At 38.2% G+C, this 14,257-nt stretch overlaps 1 protein-coding gene across 1 annotated transcript in view; it reads right to left on the bottom strand.

Annotated features, from left to right (window-relative positions):
- Nucleotides 1-14,257, bottom strand: part of LOC111579966 (kelch domain-containing protein 8B) — a 269,839-nt gene that overhangs the window by 253,418 nt on the left and 2,164 nt on the right. The gene's annotated exons all lie outside the window — the stretch shown is intronic.

The following is a 14,257-nucleotide window of genomic DNA, read 5'->3' as shown; positions in this document are numbered from 1 at the left end:
CTCACCCTATAGAAGACAGTAGAAAAAATCATTACAGATATTTATGGCATTTTGTGCTGTCTTCTATAGGATGCGACTTGAGCGGATGTTTGTGCACCTTTCTTATCCAGCAAACATAAAGAGGCTGCAACAGGGAGCAGCACAGGTCCAGAAACCTCTTCACACTAGTTTTCTCTTATCCACACCATCCATATCTGCTCATCTGCCACGTTGCATCAGCTTCCCGTTTTTCCTTCGTTCCTCTGCAGCAGGAGCCTCAGTGGGGCATCTGGGGACTCGCTGTGCCGTTCAGCTAAATCTCCTCCACCCACTCCGGCAGTTTTCCCACCAGACGCCGGGTTTTCTTCCTTAAATAGACGCAACGCTAAGGCTGAATTAAGAGGAAGAAGCCACGGAGGGAGGGGACGGAAAAGAAGAATAAACACGACGAAAAGCAGCAAAAGATGGCAGAAAGAAACTAAATAAAATCTGTCGACTACATGCATCGTGTTAGTAAAAGCACATGTCATGGAGAAGGAAAACAGAACCAAAGAGGTGACGACGTTGGTCCCTGTAGGCTTAAATATAGAACTACAACTCCATTAATGTGAATAAAATGACCTCTATTTATAATTTAATCAGGCAAATAAAGAAAAACTCCAGAACAGAGAAGCAAATTCTCTTTCTAACATGTCCTTAAACTGTTAAATTCAATCGTTCAGTTCTTCCAGATAATGTCAGTTTTTGATGATCGTGATTCTGTTTTATCCCCGAATGATGGCATTTTGCCATAATGTGTGAATGTAGAACAGATTTAATGTGCTTGTTCTCACTTGCGTGTGTTGGTTTTTGCAATAATTTAAAAGAATTCTGCAATATTTTGCTTTTAAAGTGCAATATTTTACTGTTATTTGTGATTAGGGATGACTCCCGTTAACATGTTAGCAGTACTACTACTCTGATACTGCTTATCGATCTGGTACTTTAATGCTACTCTTATCTGTACTTCTTTTTTTTTAGAGAAATAAACAAACCAAATTAAGAACAGGAACAAAACTCTGCAAGAAAAATGATTAGAACAAGTAACGGTTATGTGATAATTGAAACGTTCAATAAATACAAAAAAAGAAAGCAAATCTCTTTATTCAGGCTAAGGTTGTGGTGATGGATGATCGGAACATTGTGGACAGGAGTTTTCCTCACAAAATTAAATATTAAGTAACTTGTTTTATTAAACTCTCCAGGATTAAACTTCCACCTTAAACAGATTGAATGTCAGAACATCATGCTGCAATTTCTGGCAAAAAAACAAAACAAAACTTTCTTTCAAAAAAATAAGTTTGATCTTATCTTAGATTACTTTCCGCCATAGTGCTTGAACAACTGGACCATCTCTATTTCCACAAACACAGCAGCATCACAAATCTTAGTGTTTATCATGAGTTTGCAGAATTTTACAAGAATAATATCTGCTCTGCACAAAATCTGAATCTCACAGATCAAAAAGAACACAGATCTGACCTCCTAATTCAGTTCTGTAGAGATGCAGTTAAAGAAGAATTGAGGTTGTGATCTAAAGCTAACTGAACAGAAGAATATGAGTTGGAGCTAGGACTATCAGACTTGTTTTTACTCTGATAATCTCTTCTCTATTTTCTTAATATTTCACTGTTCTGTCACTTTTATTACCCCAAGGTCCAGATCTTAAATTACTCATTATTTTCCAGATTCTGTTTCAGGTTAATCTGTGGCTACATTCTAACTTAGCCGCTATCTGCTAGCGTAGCATTAGTCACTGTGAGAGAAGCTAACTTCCTGGTTTGTGTTTCTTGTTCAGGTTTCTCTGCTTGAGACCACAGAGTGACGACAGACAGAAAAGGCTGATCACACTGAAGTATTTAATTTATTAATTAGATCTTTCAATAAAAGTTTCAACCGCAATAATTGGCCGAGAGGTTGAATCTCTAAAGGAACATCCATAACTGGAAAAACAACTTCAGTTCTAAATATCTGAGCTCACACCTTTTGTTGCCTTTTTAAAAACCCCACTACTCCTCTATATTATTTCCATTCCTGTACTGTACTTAGACTTCCAAATGCACAATTTAGCACCTGTTTGTCACTTACTGCATGATTTGCATGTTTTTTTTGCACATTATTCCTTTTTTTTTAATGTACATGTGTGACCTACTGAATACCTTGAACTTCTCCATCCATCCATTTACCTACCCACCCATCCATCCATCCATCCATCCATCCACCCACCCATCCATCCATCCACCCACCCATCCATCCATCCATCCATTTACCTACCCACCCATCCATCCACCCATCCATCCATCCATCCATCCATCCACCCATCCATCCACCCATCCATCCATCCACCTACCCATCCATCCATCCACCCACCCATCCATCCACCCACCCATCCATCCATCCATCCATCCACCCATCCACCCATCCATCCATCCATCCACCCACCCACCCATCCATCCATCCATCCACCCACCCATCCATCCATCCATCCATCCAGTTTATACCAGACTGTATTTTGCTGACTGTAGCTTCATATTTAGATCCTGGATCGACTTTTTCATCCAGAAACACATTCATCATTTTTCCTAAAATGTCACCCAGTCGACTCACTCTGTGCTGAACCTCTGAATAATGAACCAGGATGTTGTAAAAAATAAAGAATAAAATCACTGCACGCTAAATCATTCTTCACTATGCTTACTGACGGTTTCTTTTTTCTTCCTCCTGTTGTAGTTCCAGATGAACTCCTGCTATCCAGACTGCTGACATTAAAGTAATAAATGAGCCTAAGGATAATTAAATCTGTCTGGTCCTTATGGTCAGTAGCAGCTGCCCAGTCAGACTGTTGGTGTCTCCATTGAACTGAACTGGAAGCTAAACTAAAATCTGTTCAGCCTGTGTATCACATATTGCACATTTCAGTGGACGTCAGTGGTCAAAACTGATTAAACTTCTAATTAATTCCTCTAAAAACAGCAAGAATTGGCTGACTTGGCCAGGATTTTAATGATTTTGGGTCAAAATGAGGAAAAAACAAGATGTTTCCTGACTATAAAAAAGCAAAATCTGGATCTTCTTCCATAAAATAAGCATAATTTTGCCTTTCTCTTGGGTAAAGTGTTTCAGTGGAAGAGAGTTAAACGTCTGGCTTTCAAGACAGAAAAACTTGCTAACAATTAAACTTCTGTCTATTACAGGAGGAGCTCCGCATCAATTGCAGGGTTTTATTCATAAAAGAAGATGTGAAACCTACTGCATATTATAATCTCCCAATGATTCTCAGTCTTCCAGGTCATATTAATCCTGAGAACTTCAGTAGAAGTTTTTTTTTTTTTTTTTTTTTTTTTTTGGTTCTTGAATCCATTTTACCTTCATCCAAGAGGCTTCTTCAGCTCTTATTGACTGGTGAAGAGTCCCAGATATTTATACTCACCTGCCTGGAGGTGTGAAAGGCTGTGAAATGCCAGTTGATGGATGATGCGAGGTGTCAATGTTGGTGAAGCTGTCTGGAGAGGGATCTAAAGACTGCATCATGAGGACCTGATGAATGGCGTCCTCTGTTTAAAGATGGTTGTTTTAGTTTAACATAAACGGTTTCCTGAGCTTCCCTCTAAAACCAACTTACTTGTCTGTACAGAATCTGAACTGTCTTCATAAAAGGTGTCCCTTATCCTTAAATATAGATAGATGTATAGATCTTTGCACTCCTTACTGTATTGGACCACGTATAGAAGCTTGCTCAGCTTGTTTTATGTGTTTTATCCTCAGAATGAACCAGTTTTCGTCCATTTGTTGCTGAGAAAAACTGATTCTTGGCCAGTTTCTACTCATCTGTAGCTGCTTTTGTCTAAATCAAACAGTCTTAACATGCAAATAAACAGAGTTGCAACTATTAACTGATCAGTTGTAAGCTATTAAATGAATTCTGATAATCCATAAATTGGTTTGAATCATTTTTTAAGGGAAAAAAGTCTTAATTTTCTGACTCCAGTATATTAAATCCTGAGAACGTCAGTAGAAACCAACTAAACTTGGTTTGTTTTGGTTCTCTAATCCATTTTACCTTCATCCAAGAGGCTTCTTCAGTCCCCAGATAACGCCACCTTTAGATCCCTCACCAGACAGTTTTACCAACATTAACACCTCGTATCATCCATCACCTGGAACTTCCACGACCTTTCACACCTCCAGGCAGGTGAGCTGGATGTGAGAATAAATAACTGGGATTCTCAATCGGCCAGTTAGAGCCGAAGAAGCCTCTTGGATGAAGGTAAAATGGATTTTACTGAAGTTTAACTGATGTTCTTAGAATTACCGTGACTCTGTTGACTGAGACTCTGTAAAAACATATTAGAAATACCCTCAAATTCATCAGGATTCATCCTCTACAAACCATTGTATCTGTACTAAACACTGAAATTCCTGTGAAGCTCCTTCCGCCAAGTCTGCCTTTTAGGAAACTTTCTGTCTGTAACTACTCTAACACACTTTTAATATTTAGTGTCCAGTGCAGCCAAAAACATGACATGAAATCACTGCATGGAGGGAACATCCGCTGTGACCTACAACCATCACAAACAAGTCTCGAGGTGAATTCATAAAAGCAGTCGCGGTATAAAAGTCTCAAACAGCAGCTCCTGGAACCTTCCTGAACCTCCACATTAGACCTGGAGAGTTCTGCAGGTCCTCAGAGGACAAGAACAAAACCTCTGGGTCCAGTAAATGAAGCGTCCAAAAGGAGAAGCTATAATGAGCAGAGAGCTTAATAAGGAACAGAGAGGTTCAGCGAGGAGACACTGGTCTCAGATGAGGGTTAAAACTGATGAAACAAGCACTTTGCTTCCTGCATACAGAATAAATCTGAGGCTGAACCTCAGAGATTCCTCATCAAACTGAATTATACCGTCTGCTTTACAATCACCCTGGAGGACGTCAGGTTCTCCACGGATGGAGGTCACAGGTCAAATAAAAGACGTGGACTCTATGTGATGGAAATTTGTCACTTAATTTATACAATGAACAATGAATCCATTAATCAGAACCGTCATTGACAGCTTCAGCTGGTGTCTCTGGAGTGTAGAAGTCAAGAACCTCATGATAAATTAAATAATTCAGCATCTCTGCCAACATGTCACAACCCAGTCTACACAAAGTTACGTTTCTACACAACTAAACTGAATTTTAAAATACGTTTTGAAGGGAAAGTGAGAAAATAACTAAAACTAAATATACAAAATATAAGAAAGAAAAACTAACTAAATGCTAAATAATATGTTAAATATGAAAAAGAAAGAAAGAAACTAAATCGAACTAACTAAATGCTAAACATGCTAAATACAAGAAAAGCACTCAGAGAGCTCAGTACTCCGCCAAGGCTGCCCATTCCCCCATATAGCATTGTCAGAAATGCAGCTTTTTTGAGCATTTGCGAATACTATGGTGTAGACGCACTTTTCCGAGCTCCCATCCACTATACTAATATTCAAGCAATATAACATTTCTCAACTGCTTGTACCAGCTAGAAAGTTGGGCATCACACTCATCACACTGAATTTCACAGAAAAATTGAACAAACTCAAGGAAAACATAGAAACATGGAGAACATTGCCTTTACCCTTGATCGGACGTGTAAATGCTGTCAAGATGGTCTTGCTGCTGAGATTTTTATATTTATTTCAGAACATTCCTGTTTTCATTCCTAAATCCTTTTTTAAGCTTCTGGATATGATTATCATGCCTTTTGTTTGGGGATATAAAACACACAGGATTGCTAAAAGCCATCTTCAGAAATCAAGAGACTGTGGGGGCCTGGGTCTTCCTATGGTGTACTGGCAGTACAGCTATGAGGAAGGGGATGGGTTCATCCCGCCCCCTTGGCTTGCCATTGAAAAAAGCCTAACCCACAAGACTTCTCTCCCTGCTCTCCTCTTCTCGTCCCCAAGGCCCCCCATGGTCTACAGGAAGGATCATTTTGTTCTGCTGAATACTCAGAGGATTTGGAATCAAATTAGAAAGCGTTTTGTGCTTCCAAACACCTCAATACACACTCCAATCTGGCAGAACCATGCTTTTTGGCCATGCCTTACGGACACTGCCTTTAGAGAGTGGAGCTCTATGGGTATTGTTGGTTTAAAAGACCTTTATGTTGATGGACACTTACCCTCCTTTGAACAATTACAGTCCAAATTTTCCCTTTCAAAAACAGTTTAGATATTTACAATTGAGACACGATGTCCAACAGATTACTAAGTCATATAAATTACCGTCTGAAAATAATGCATTGTTCAGATCCCTCCTGGGACCCCCTGAAGCAAAACGCCTGATCTCAGAGCTGGTCTCCTATTTCTCAAGTACTCTAGATTCAGCTACTATTAAAATGAAACAAGCCTGGGAAGGTGAGCTGGATATTGAGATGGAGGATGAAACATGGGATGAAGTACTAACAAATATCAAGTCTTGCTGGATAAATGCTAAGCTCCAACTGATCCAGTACAAGGTAGTTCATAGATTACATTATTTTAAGACTAGATTAAGTAAAATCTTTCCTAATCTTTCTCCACTGTGTAACAGATGTAATGCAGCAGAAGGTACTCTTACACATCTCTTCTGGTCTTGTCTGAAAATACATAATTTTTGGTCTCTCATCTTTCAATAGTTTTCATCTGTTTTTAACATCATTTTAACACCTGACCCTGAAGCTGCTCTGTTAGGATCCTCTAACATGTTAAAAACCTGGACTGTAATGTAAGTGCTGCACTGACTCTTTGTATGATAATTGCTAAGAGATTTATCCTAAAACTGTGGAAATCTGATGTTGCCTCCAAGTTTGAGACTTGTCTGAGGGAACTCATGAGTATTCTACATGTGGAAAAACTGAGATACGAACTTTCCGGTAACATCCTGAAGTTCTCCAGGATATGGAATCCAGTGTTAGAGCATATGAACGACCAATGACCCTCTCTTTGCTCTCCTACCTCACTGTTGTACCCTAAGATGGACAGCTGTACAGCGAAGAAGTAGACACTGCTGTGATTTCTGCCCCCTCCCCTTTTTATTTATTTATCTGGTTATTTTATTTTCTTTATTTTTTTTCTCTCAATTCACGTGTTTGTCATTGTTGCGAATGTTATTTGTTTATTCTATTTTGTGTTTTCTTATCACTGTTCATGCCTTTGTTTTTGCCTTAGAATTCAAATTGAAAATCTTGATAAAATGTTAAAAAAAAATGCAGCTTTTTTTTTTTTTTGTAAATGCAGCATTTGTTTATGAGTTACTGAAATCAGGAATCACAGCAACATAGAATGTGTCCATTTAATATGAATGTACCCACAAACACAATGACCTTGCACTGAGCACCGGAGTCTTTTATGCATGTGTATGTTATGTACTGATACTGAATCACGTGAACTAAATATGTAGGGAACGGCGGGAATTGATGGGACTCAGAAACACCCCCACTATTTAATTGCTATCTGGCAATGATACAGAAGTCTTTAACAAATATGTGGAACCAAACAAAATCTAATCACTTGGTCCTTGTGTCATTTCTGACCTTCCCTGAAAATTTCATCCAAATCTGTTCGTCTTTGAGTAATGTTGCAAACAGACAGACAGACAGACAGACAGACAGAGAGAGACAGACAGACGCCGATCATCACATAACTCCACTGAGGCTCTGCCTCCTTGGCGCAGTAATAAAAAGTGATTATTGCTGCTGACTTTTGCCAAACACTGAGGCTGATTTTAAGTATTGCAAAGCCTCCAGAGCCTGTAATATTTGTAGAAAATGGAAATACATTTTTAAATTCAATTTCTCCAATTTCACCAGCGATCGATAAAGTGGTCAATATAGATATTTTAAAGTATATTACAGTAATGATGATTTCTTTACTTTTTACGTAAAACCTTAAGGATTTATTTGTAGTCACGCTGCAGTAAGACAGACGAGGGCTAATGATGCTTTCAAAAACGATTAAAGTTAATAAATCCAACATTCGGATGACCTGACTGGCGTTGATTTTCAAAGACATGTTCATTATAATATCTGGATGTTTAAAGTGTGTCACAAGTTTGATATTAATGTTAGAATTGACTGAGAAATAAACCAGTCAGACTCTTCAGCAGCTGAGGCTGCCAGATGTTCTTCAGATCATACAGGAGCAGAAATCAGAGGAACATCTGGACGGTAACATCTGGATGCACTTGAGGAAGGTCATTAATACGTAAATATTTTTTAAAAAAAACTTAAATCAGATCTCTGGTGTACAACAAGAGAACGAGAATAAGTCATAATTCAATCTGTGTCGAACGCCTTTTAAAACCTGACGATGCTGTTTCTGTCAGATGATGCTTTCGGAAGGTTTTGGAACTTTTCTCATGCAGTGGAACATCAACAAAGTCCTCTAAAATAGCTTTTTTTCTTTAGAGGACATTCAGATTTGGCTTCATCATAAAGAGATTTGACTCATGATTAATATTTGAGGAATAATTGTGTTCTTTTTTCAACCAAACCTTCCTTTTTGGTGTTTCTCTCCTGTTTCTCGCTCATTTTTCTGAGCACATCTGCATTCCAACAAACTCAATTTCCTCTAAATAAAGAAATAAAGAAACTTAGTGTATCCAAGAACCTTTAAGTCTGAGTAAATTATATCAGATTTGATGTGAAACGTGTGCGTTTTCTTGCTGTATCAAGCATTAAACAAAGTTGGAGCATGATGTTAGCTTACTTCACATTTAATTTGCTGCAATTCAAGTGAGGATTGCATCTGTAACATCACAACGTTGATGCTGGAACTGTATATTGAGGAGCCCTATAACTGATTACATCTACAGGGGTCATATTTTTGCCCTCGTCGAAGCTTGACGTTGCTATTTCTGTTTATATACTTGCATGAAGCAGGTTTGGCCCTCGTGATTGCAGGTTTTCAAACAAATCAATCTAGCTTCTTGTTCTATGCAATCAGCTGCAATCTCTACACACATATTAGATGTTAGTACATTCAGCTACACCTGCAGATCATATATTTACTGAGTTTGTACAAATCACCCTTCAGAGTGCTCTAAAGAGTCAATGTAGGTGTAAAAAACATCCATTTATCATTTCAAGCTAAAGTGAAGTGTCCACTTTAAGAGCTGCTCCAATGTCATCACATGAATAAATCACATGGACACTCGTCACCACTTACTCAGGAACTCTGAAGCATGAATGGCAGCACAGAAATACAGTAAGAGGGTCCTGGAAGAAAAATTACTGCAACCAGATCTCTCTGACTGTCATTAAAAATGAAAATAAAAAAGATCCTAATGAATATAAATGAACAGATGTAGCTGTAAACTGTTAAAAACTTGGATATTAGTACATAAAATTATCAATACCCTGGATATTGATGCACAAAAAGTGTCAATAACCTGGATACTAACACACAATACAATTAAAAATCTGGATCTGAACACATTAAACTCTCACCAATCTGGATATTAACACACAATATTGTCAAAGAACTGGATATTAACACATGAAACTGTCAGTAATCTGGATATTTATGCACAAAACTGTCAAAAACCTACATATTAACACATAAAACTGTTAGAAATCTAGATATTAATGCACAGAACTATCAATAACCTGGGTAATAATGCACAAAAGTGTCAAAAACCTGGATATTAATGCACAAAACTATTATAAATCTAGATTTTAGCACATAAGATTATTAATACCTTGGATATTGACTCACAAAAGTGTCAAAACTTAGATATTAACACACAATACTGTTGAAAACCTGGAAATGGACAGTAATCTGTATAGTAATCTGGATATTTATGCATAAAATTGTTAAAAACTTGGATAGTAATGTACAAAACTATGAAAAACCTACATATTAACACATGAAACTGTTATAAATCTGGATTTTAATGCATCAAAGTGTCAAAAACCTGGATATTATGGCACAAAACTGTTAAATATTGGATATTAACAATTTTAAAATATATATTTTAAATATTTAAATATTGCTTAGTAAAAGAATGTAGACTTGGGTGAAAAAACTCCATAAATTCCGGACTAGATTGTTTCAGTTTTTTGTCTGGATGTGATGATATATTCTGCAAACAGTCTGGTTTCTAAATATGCTCATGTTTGGGACCTTAAACGCACCACGGCTGCTGCTGGAAACAAACCGTTTGTTTTACCCCCAGAGAACCTGCATTTGTCCTCAATATATCAGCAGAAGTGAGAACAGGCCAGAACGTTTCCCAGAACGTTTCCCAGAACGTTTCCCAGAACGTTTCCCAGAACGTTTCCCAGAAGTCCACCGTCTCTAATCAGGATCCAGACGACCAGCACCTCGGCTGAACCGGGTCTAACCAGGGGAATCATGTAAACAATAAGCTGCAGTTAAACAAGACGGCAGCTGCTGTCTCACACAAAAACACAACCCAGAGACCAAATATTATCTGCTAGGAGATGCTTTAATCAGCTGCAGCTTCTCATAGATCCTTTTATTCTCTTAGTGTCCTCATAATCTGAATTATGATGATTAACGGGACAGTTCAGGTTCTTTGCTTTGTTGCTCAAGTAAGGCTCCCTCAGACAAACATCACTGCTGCACTCTGAAACATGTTATTACCAATTAATTACACTGCCACAAGCAACGAATACCCTAAAAATAATAAAAACAAGGCATCCAGTGGTGTACAGACTGCAATTAACTGTGTGTGAATGCCCTGCATTATTACAGTAATCTGTAAAAACCTCAATATTAACACAAAAAACTGTAGATAATCTGAATATTAACACACAGCTGTTAATAACCTGGAAAATAATGCACAAAAGTGTCAAAAACCTGGAAATTAACACATAAAACTAGTATAAATCTGGATACGAACAAACAAAACGATTATAAACTTGGATATTGACACAAAACTGTTAAACACTGAAATATTAACACATAAAACTATTATAAACCTGGATATTTATGCAGAAAACTACTGAAGACCTGAATTTTAATGTACAAAACTGTCAAAAGTCTACAAATGAACACATGAAACTGTTCTAAACCTGGATATTAACACACAAAACCATTAATAACATCGGTAATAACGCCCAAAAGTCTCAAAAACTGTCAAAAACCTGGATATTAACACAGAAAACTATCAATAACCTGGATGATAACATACAGAAGTGTCAATAATCTCAATATTAATACACAAAACTGTTAGAAACTTCAATATTTCCATGAATGACTATCAATAACCTGGATATGAAAGCACAAAAATGTGAATAATCTAGATAATAATGGACTGAATTTTCGTACAATGTCTGAAATCCCAAACAAGCTCTGGATGTTCTGACTTTGGGTGAACTTTTTCTCCCTCAAACCCTCTTTTGTCCTGGACTATTCTAATCAGGGGTGACTCTAACATCAGATGCAGACAGAAAATTACCAACCTTAATGGTAAAATAATGACATAAGGTATGTCAGTATTTGATTTCTGAACTCTCACACTAACGTAGTTGTAAAATAAGCCTCTATACAACAACAACATAATAAAATCTGGCTTTCCATTTGAGAAATACCTGCATTAGACGCCACTGAATCCTTCTTCCTGCACCTTTTTAAACACTAGCTCACTTTTCTGATGCCTGCTTGAACCGTTTAATAAGCATTTATGCTACATGCACCATCCTGTTTTTAATATTTTCCTCTGTATCTCTGTCCGTCTGCATCATCCAGACCTAGAAAGTTGCTGCTGACGGCAGCTGAATGTCCAAACTGTCCGCTGTAAGCAGCCACTTAATCCTCTGATGGGGATATTGGCCGAGTTCCACCCTCATCTGTCCGGGTTAATGTCTGGAGCAGTGTGTGTGTGTGTGTGTGTGTGTGTGTGTGTATGTGTGGTACACAAACCACCCTAATCGCAGCTAAATACACTTTGTGCCGAACGTTCACACTCGACTTCAGTTCTCCGCAGGCCGGGAGCCTCATTTATCAAAGCAGGCACTGAACACGCGTTTCTAAATGTGTGTGCAATAACTGTCTGTAATCACAAAGTGTGTATACTCGCACTGCTGCACAACGAACGGCGATAAATCTGACTCGTTCTACATCCATCTTCTGCACACGGACTCATAAATATGGACGAATGCAGGGGTAGGAGCAACATAAAGACCTCAAAAGTGCCAAATACGGTCAAGAAATCTCTCTAAAAGTCCACATATCCTTAGAATAGACTTAGTGGTTTAAGGAGACTCACCCCGACTGGTCAAAGCAGACGTTCACCTTCCCTAGAGCCCAAGTGTCCACTTGAGGGTCCGAAACTCAGTCAGTCCCCACAAACTCATACACACAGAAAGTGTCAAACAAGGTCAACACATCCCTTTTGAAATAAATACCTTTTATCCTTAAAGTTGACTTAGTTTTAGGATCCAACATCTACCCTCACCCTGACTGGTCGGGGCAGATGTCCGCCTTTCCAAGGGCCCAAATTTCCACTTGAGGGTCCAAAGCTCAGTCAATCCCCATAAACTCATACATACAGAAAGTGTCAAATAAGGTCAACACATCCCTTTTGAACGTCCATGTACCTTAAAATTAACATTCACTCTCACTCCGACTGGTTGAGGCAGATGTCCGCCTCCACTAAGCCTGGTGCTGCTGCAAGTTATTTCCTGTTAAAGGAAAACATTGTTGATTTGTTGGGTCCCTCTCTGACAGCAACTTCCAAGACTGAGAAAAGAAGTCAATGCAAAAAATTAAAAAAAAAAAAAAAACTGCAGTTCCTCAAATGTCCACTGGATGCTGCCTTTAAGAATAAGTCAATCTGCACAGACCTCCAAGTTAAAATGTCCAACTTTACAGCAAAAATAAACGTGTTTACAGCCTGGCACAAAGAACAGTTTTTGGTCTCTATAGCTAATTTCACTGTCGATGACAACTGTACAGCATTTATTTGTTTACAAAACTCATCCATTTAAATTTTATTAAGACGTAAAGTTATGTATAATCACCTGAGTTCCACCTATGCTCCACCTCTTTGTTTATTTCTGGATTAGCTGGGAGTTAAGGTTTGGTTTCCACATGACCAATGCAGACTTTTAAAGTGAACGGCAGCTGTAGAGGTGGTTCTGTTGATACCATAATATGTACACAATACAGAGAAAAACACACCAGGCTCACATGGATGTTTCTGAAAGGTTGTGAATTTGTACTTTTGACCAGATATAGCAGCTGGTTACAGACTGAAAAGGTAGAACAGTGTCAGTGCGATTACTGATGAGGAATGCCGAGAATTTCTGGAGAATTTCCTCCTGTGTTTCAGCTCCATCAATGGAAAGAATGAACAAATCAAAGTTCTCTAACGTCTGACAGCAACTATTTCAATTACAATTCTTTGAATGATGGACTATAAAGGTGTGGATGATGAAGAATCTCCTCAGTACAGCCTCTTTTCTTAATAAACATCTGTTTTTCTGGTACATGTGCAGTCAGTGAGCCTGCAGTGACCAAATTTGGTCTGTACCTAAACATTTGTGTAGACCCTCAGTGATTTTGTAGGATCACAAAATTCACATCATATGTTCCTTGCATACATTTGAATGTGGAAATCAAGAATCGGTGCTTAGGAGGAGTCAAGACCTGCTAAGATGACAACTTTTTTGAAACCTCTACGTGAAGTCACAGAGGGTTTGTCCACCTTTATATGATATAAAGGCTATGTTAGGTTCAGCAACTCTGGAAGTCGGACTTGAAGCTTTGAACACTGGTGATCGGTCAAATATGGCAACCCATGTTGAAAAACCAAATTTATCTAATTTTTATTCAAAACGCATCAACACATCTACATGGATCAGTAAAAATAATTTAAGAGCTCGTTATTTATGCACAAAAAGACATTCAGCAGCAATGTGAGACACTGATGCACACTGAGGCCAGCTTTAGAGGGTGGAGGAAACACAGATTTAAAACAAAAATAGATAAAACAAATGTACTTTTAAAGGCCTGAAGGAACCTTTACAAACAGGAACATTAGTCCTGTTTTCTGGACTTCACTGCAGTGTCCAGGAGAGTTTCCCATCATGCACCAGCAGCAGCAGCAGCATTTTACAAACATAAAGCTCATTTCAAGTGAGTTCATCCATCATGACTCATAGTTCTGTGATTTTTACACAGTGTTCTGCTGCGTTCCCATTATTTCCACAGCTCCTTTGTTCGTCACACACATACTTATTATGTTTGCTTTGAGC

Source organism: Amphiprion ocellaris, chromosome 8, assembly GCF_022539595.1.
Source record: "Amphiprion ocellaris isolate individual 3 ecotype Okinawa chromosome 8, ASM2253959v1, whole genome shotgun sequence".
NCBI lineage: Eukaryota > Metazoa > Chordata > Actinopteri > Pomacentridae > Amphiprion > Amphiprion ocellaris.
Note: the sequence above shows the minus strand (reverse complement) of the source record. Positions and strands in the feature narration are given on the sequence as shown.